This window comes from Rutilus rutilus, assembly GCF_951802725.1.
Source record: "Rutilus rutilus genome assembly, chromosome: 18".
NCBI lineage: Eukaryota > Metazoa > Chordata > Actinopteri > Cypriniformes > Leuciscidae > Rutilus > Rutilus rutilus.
Window position 1 is genome coordinate 31,414,905 of NC_140231.1, and position 7,334 is coordinate 31,422,238.

Genomic DNA, 7,334 nt, shown 5'->3' on the forward strand with positions numbered 1-7,334 from the left:
ACACCATCATAATCGTCTAATCAATAGCATGATCACAGGCATGTATACTGTATTTAGGCTGTCAGTGATCTATTTCATAACATGACCTTCTCTCTTGGAAACGTCATTTAAAATGGTGTAAGTTGAAAGGGAAAATCAACCCATTTTACCATGCTAATCCTTTTTATCGACATCAAAATCACCAAAATCACTTTTGCTAAAAGACTAATGTTTAAAGGAGTGGTATAATGTCCCTTTTTACAGTGTGTATGTGAAGTTTTAGCTCAAAATACCCCACAGATATTTTTATATAGCATGTTAAAATTGTCCCTTTTTGAGGGTGAGCAAAAAGGTGTTGTTTTGTGTGTGTCCCTTTAAATGCAAATGAGCTGCATCTCCCTTTCAAGAAGAGGGCGGGGCTTCAAAAGCTTGTGCATGTTTACTGTGTTAGCAGCTCCGATTTCCTCACACAGACACGCACTAAAATGTCAGAAACTGTTCTGCCTTTTATATTTTAGGGTTAGTGATGTCACTAACCCGGGAGGAAGCTCGTGTAGTCCCTACCAGTCCTTTGTTGTAGACCTTAAAAAACTATTTCTGGAAAAGGAAATATCTCCCTTTGCTTTGAACTTTAAGCGTCGTAAATTTGCAGATGTTGTTTATCAAACAGCAACATTACACACTAATAACTAAAGCTAGAAAAGTGAAATCATAATCAACCACCCCTTTAATAAATGATTATATTTCTGTCATGACAACTCTTGGAGTGTTTGGCATGATAATGGTTATGACAATGTTGATATGCTATTGGTTATTGCTGCTGCTGTTATTGCTGCTGCTGTTGTTGTTAATGCTGTTGGATATTGCTGCTGCTGCTGTTATTGCTGCTGCTGCTGCTGTTGCTGTTATTGCTGATGCTGCTGTTATTGCTGCTGCTGCTGTTATTGCTGCTGCTGCTGCTGTTGCTGTTATTGCTGATGCTGCTGTTATTGCTGCTGCTGCTGCTGTTTTTGGTGTTGCTGTTGCTGTTATTGCTGCTGCTGCTGCTGTTGCTGTTATTGCTGCTGCTGCTGCTGTTGCTGTTATTGCTGATGCTGCTGTTATTGCTGCTGCTGCTGTTATTGCTGCTGCTGCTGCTGTTGCTGTTATTGCTGATGCTGCTGTTATTGCTGCTGCTGCTGCTGTTTTTGGTGTTGCTGTTGCTGTTATTGCTGCTGCTGCTGTTGTTGCTGCTGTTGGTTATTGCTGCTGCTGTTGTTGGTTATTGTTATTGCTGCAGTTGCTGTTATTGCTGCTGCTGCTGCTGTTATTGCTGCTGCTGTTGTTGGTTATTGTTGTTATTGCTGTTATTGCTGCTGCTGCTGCTGTTATTGCTGCTGCTGTTGTTGGTTATTGTTATTGCTGCTGTTGCTGTTATTGCTGCTGCCATTATTGTTGCTGCTTTTGGTTATTGCTGCTGCTGTTATTGCTGCTGCTGCTGTTATTGCTGATGCTGTTGGTTATTGCTGCTGCTGCTGTTATTGTTGCTGCTGTTATTGTTGCTGCTGTCAGTTATTGCTGCTGCTGTTATTGCTGTTGCTGCTGTTGGTTATTGCTGCTGTTGGTATTGCTGCCGCTGTTGTTGTTGCTGCTGTCGGTTATTGCTGCTGCTGCTGTTATTGCTGATGCTGCTGTTATTGCTGATGCTGTTGGTTATTGCTGCTGCTGTTATTGCTGATGCTGTTGGTTATTGCTGCTGCTGCTGTTATTGTTGCTGCTGCTGTTATTGCTGCTGCTGTTGTTGGTTATTGTTGTTATTGCTGCTGCTGTTATTGTTGCTGCTGTCGGTTATTGCTGCTGCTGTTGGTTATTGCTGCTGCTAATATTTTGCTGCTGCTGCTTCTGCTGTTATTGCTGCTGCTGTTATTGTTGCTGCTGTTGTTATTGCTGCTGCTGTTATTGTTGCTGCTGTTGTTATTGCTGCTGCTGTTGGTTATTGCTGCTGCTGTTGTTATTGCTGCTGCTGTTATTGTTGCTGCTGTTGGTTATTGCTGCTGCTGCTGCTAATATTTTGCTGCTGCTGCTGCTGCTTCTGGTGTTTATTGTTGCTGCTGCTAATATTTTGCTGCTGCTGCTGTTATTGCTGCTGCTGTTGGTTGTTGCTGCTGCAGAGCAAGTATGGGACTAACTATTGCTTTTGCAAATACATACAGACACACTGCTGTAAAAAAGACATGCTGCTGCTGCACATATAACATACATGAAATAACCCCTTAGCAGATCTATACAGGTGGAGCTGGGGAGGTTTCTGAAAGCGCACTGCAACTGCTACAGCAAATGCTGACCAAGTATTTGAAGGTTGAGCAGCGAGCTCATTGGCTACTGATACAGAAATAATCAATCAGCTGTGCCCTATAGAGAATTATGAGATTGCAAGTAAATGGAGTTAAGGACAGCCTGCGCCATCTAGAGATTCATGACAGAACTTTGTATTTATTAGTCACAAATATTGATAATCTAATTATTTTAATTTATTCATTCATTATTTATATTATTAAAATACTTTAAAAAAAATGATTTTAAATATTTAAAATTATTATTTTTGACCATAGAATGTTATGATTAAACCAATCAGAATTAAGTATTCCAGACAGGCGAATAATAAAATAATTCAGAGGATTATTTCTGTCTGTCAGAGGAATGACAATTTACACATTCACACCATCAAACAAAAAAAGTACAGAAATAGACGCGGTTTATATGACCAGAACTGATCCTGAAGAAATACAACAATGTCTGGCAGCTGAAGAGAGAGAGAATGATGATAATAGTGACCACACAAAGAAATGTGGTGGGTGAGCGGACAGAAAAATTAAATATCTGCTCATGTAAACGGTTGTTTTCTACGTCTGTCTGTCTATTCCAGCAGTGATGGCGTCAGTCCTGAGCCTGTTTGTGTCTCACATTCTCAATAGTGTATTGTGGCGAGAGAGAGAGAGAGAGAGAGAGAGAGAGAGAGAGAGAGAGAGAGAGAGAGAGAGAGAGAGAGAGAGAGAGAGAGAGAGAGAGAGAGAGAGAGAGAGAGAGAGAGAGAGAGAGAGACGCTCGTCCTTGGTGCCTGGGCTCCAGTGTTGGTGGGTGGGAGAGACAGAGAGGAGGTTCTGGCTCCAGTCAGCCTTCATTCACAATTAAACACACACACACACACACACACACACACACACACACACACACACACACACACACACACACACACACACACACACACACACACACACACACACACACACACACACACACACACACACACACACACACACACACACACACACACACACACACACACACACAATCTGCCTTAGCCCAGAAACATACTCCACAAAATATGCAGACAGATCCAAATGCCGCTTATCCAATCACATTTCAGAGCAGGAAATGATTGTTTTATGAAGAATGTTTTGGAACACAGACTGTATCCCACAATGCAATGCGATCAATTCAACCTCTCATTTCCATGTGATGCAAGAGCTAAAAGAATTTCTGATTAAAGTTCAGACATTTTACACTAAATTGTATTAAAAAGTATGCTATTTTAAAAAAAAATTGTAATAATGAACATTTCATAGAGATTTATTTCAGCAAAGTTTATGTCAGATTTAAATACTTAAAGTATATTATTATTATTATTATTATTAAATTAAGATAAAAAGACAATAAAATAAAAATATGAATTAAGTATTTTTTATTTTAATCTATAATAATAATTTATTATTAATATAACCAAAAAATATATAATAAAAATCCTTTTTATTAAATTTATAATATCAGATTTAAATACTTAAAGTATAAACACATATAATAATTAAAATAATTTATTTTTATTTTAGAAATAAAATAATATTAATAAAATAACAATAATTATATATTAAAACACTTTTTTTTATATGAAATGAATAATAATGTAAATAATTTATTTGAATATAAAACAAACAACAACAAAAAATAAATAAATAATTGAATATTTAAATCTGAGAAAATAACTTGAAGCCACTGGCTGATTTGAACATGCGTCGTGATGAGGTCATATGGCAATATTACAGCAAACTACTGTTTGAAATTTTTGCATGCTGACATCTTTTCACCGACTTAGTAAAATGTGTAAGAAAAAAAAGTAGTGTTATACAGTATATATTGTGAAGTACACTATTCCAAACACTAGCTGTAAATAGGTGATGAGCAGCGTTTTGAAAGGATAAAAAAATATCCTTTAAGTTAAAGTGATGTTGAAGGCTGATGCTGTTTCCTCATATCAGTCTGTCTGACAGACAGAACACACACACACACACACACACACACAGAGTGGGAAATGTGAACAGCGGTATGCTGACAGCGCTCACCGCCACGCTGTTTCTAGGAGACAGGAAGCTGTTATTCACAGCATGTCAATTCATGCGGTCACACTCCTGCCTGCATCACATTCACACGGTGTGTGTGTGTGTGTGTGTGTGTGTGTGTGTGTGTGTGTGTGTGTGTGTGTGTGTGTGTGTGTGTGTGTGTGTGAAGAAGCCAGACAGAAATGATGAAATGATTATTCTGGATTTTTTTCCACCCATTATCATATCATCTATAATTGAGAGTTGAGTTTAATTAAAAAAGTTAAGATGTGGAGAAACTATTAATTCCGTTATCATATACTCGCCCTCACTTCTTTTTATTCTGGAAAACAAACAGATATTTAGCAGGATATCACAGCTCACAATGAAAGCATAGTGACCATAGCCTGCCAAACTCCCAAATTCATACAACAAAATATTTTGGGGGCCATGAAAGTTTTGTGAAAATGATCAAAAATGCTGGCAGGGAAAGAGTTAATGTCCACTGCAATGCTAATTTAGCCACTTGTCAGCAACCGCCTTTTTTAAGACACGTAAAAGCTTTAAATAATCACGAGTGAGGTATTACTGCTGTGTTTTATGTCGTAGAATAAAACGTGAAAATATATTGAGCTTGTGTTCACCACAGGCCTTATTTCCGGCTCAAAAATCCCACTGACTTCGGGACGAGGGAACCGGAAGTGCCAAACTTGTTTCCAGGTTTTGGCCTTACAAAACTACGGCATCGCTACAGCTCTCTACTAGACAAGATGAATTTAAAGTATGGTATGGGAATCTTCACAGTCTCTCTCTGCGGTTGTGTGTCTCTCTTTGTCTCCTGAAGAATGTGCGAGACAGAAAAAAACATATTTTAACAGTCTGTTAGTGAGAAACCCCAGAGGTGTGAACACCTCTAATGAGAAGCAGTGTCTGAAACTGCAGTGGAAATAGAGAGGAATTATTTTCAGCAGCTCCATCCGAGTTAGATGTGTCCTGATCGGCATCGCTGCGTCCGAAATCGAATACTAATATAGTATGCATTGCTGTTCTGGTTGTAGCCTGGAACACACCAAGCCGACGTCGACGAACTAGCGTTGATGAAAGCCGACTGTGTTGTCGCCTCGCGTCGGGGAAAAAGGCAAGCTACACTTGAACACACGAGAGAACTACAGCCGACTGTCAGCTAGCATGCGCGTTCTGCCCCTGCGTGTAAATGAGACAACTGTCTATTTCTGCAGATACAGTGGGTACGGAAAGTATTCAGACCCCCTTAAATTTTTCACTCTTTGTTGTATTGCAGCCATTTGCTAAAATCATTTAAGTTCATTTTTTTTCCTCATTATTGTACACACAGCACCCCATATTGACAGAAAAACACAGAATTGTTGACATTTTTGCACATTTATTAAAAAAGAAAAACTGAAATATCACATGGTCCTAAGTATTCAGACCCTTTGCTCAGTATTTAGTAGAAGCACCCTTTTGATCTAATACAGCCATGAGTCTTTTTGGGAAAGATGCAAAAAGTTTTTCACACCTGGATTTGGGTATCCTCTGCCATTCCTCCTTGCAGATCCTCTCCAGTTCTGTCAGGTTGGATGGTAAACGTTGGTGGACAGCCATTTTCAGGTCTCTCCAGAGATGCTCAATTGGGTTTAAGTCAGGGCTCTGGCTGGGCCATTCAAGAACAGTCACGGAGTTGTTGTGAAGCCACTCCTTCGTTATTTTAGTTGTGTGATTAGGGTCATTGTCTTGTTGGAAGGTGAACCTTCGGCCCAGTCTGAGGTCCAGAGCACTCTGGAGAAGGTTTTCGTCCAGGATATCCCTGTACTTGGTTTTCTCCACACATACCGCTTAGAATTAAGGCCAAAAAGTTCTATCTTGGTCTCATCAGACCAGAGAATCTTATTTATCACCATCTTGGAGTCCTTTAGGTGTGCTTTCATGTGTCTTGCACTGAGGAGAGGCTTCCGTCGGGCCACTCTGCCATAAAGCCCCGACTGGTGGATGGCTGCAGTGATGGTTGACTTACTACAACTTTCTCCCATCTCCCGACTGCATCTCTGGAGCTCAGCCACAGTGATCTTTGGGTTCTTCTTTACCTCTCTCACCAAGGCTCTTCTCCCCCGATAGCTCAGTTTGGCCGGACGGCCAGCTCTAGGAAGGGTTCTGGTCGTCCCAAACGTCTTCCATTTAAGGATTATGGAGGCCACTGTGCTCTTAGGAACCTTAAGTGCAGCAGAAATTTTTTTGTAACCTTGGCCAGATCTGTGCCTTGCCACAATTCTGTCTCTGAGCTCTTCAGGCAGTTCCTTTGACCTCATGATTCTCATTTGCTCTGACATGCACTGTGAGCTGTAAGGTCTTATATAGACAGGTGTGTGGCTTTCCTAATCAAGTCCAATCAGTATAATCAAACACAGCTGGACTCAAATGAAGGTGTAGAACCATCTCAAGGATGATCAGAAGAAATGGACAGCACCTGAGTTAAATATATGAGTGTCACAGCAAATGGTCTGAATACTTTTCTTTTTTAATAAATGTGCAAAAATGTCAACAATTCTGTGTTTTTCTGTCAATATGGGGTGCTGTGTGTACAATAATGAGGAAAAAAAAAGAACTTAAATGATTTTAGCAAATGGCTGCAATATAACAGAGTGAAAAATTTAAGGGGGTCTGAATACTTTCCGTACCCACTGTATATTCGTCTATATTCGTCATTCAAAAGGGAAACCGACGCTGCAGATACACAAACTGTGCAGGCGGTTTGAATATCAATCCTGCTAAACACTTTATTCCACTCCGCTCATGTTAATATTGAAATATTCGCCAAGGAACACTCAGGTGAGATGACGTAACATTAGAACAGCCTTCTATCTGTACAGTTTGACTTCTTTGCTGCTGTTTTGCTATTATTCTTGTGCACTGACTCATTCACTAAGCTGAACAGCCAATCAGAGTTCTCTCAATCACCGACGACGATTCAACATGTCGAATCGGCCG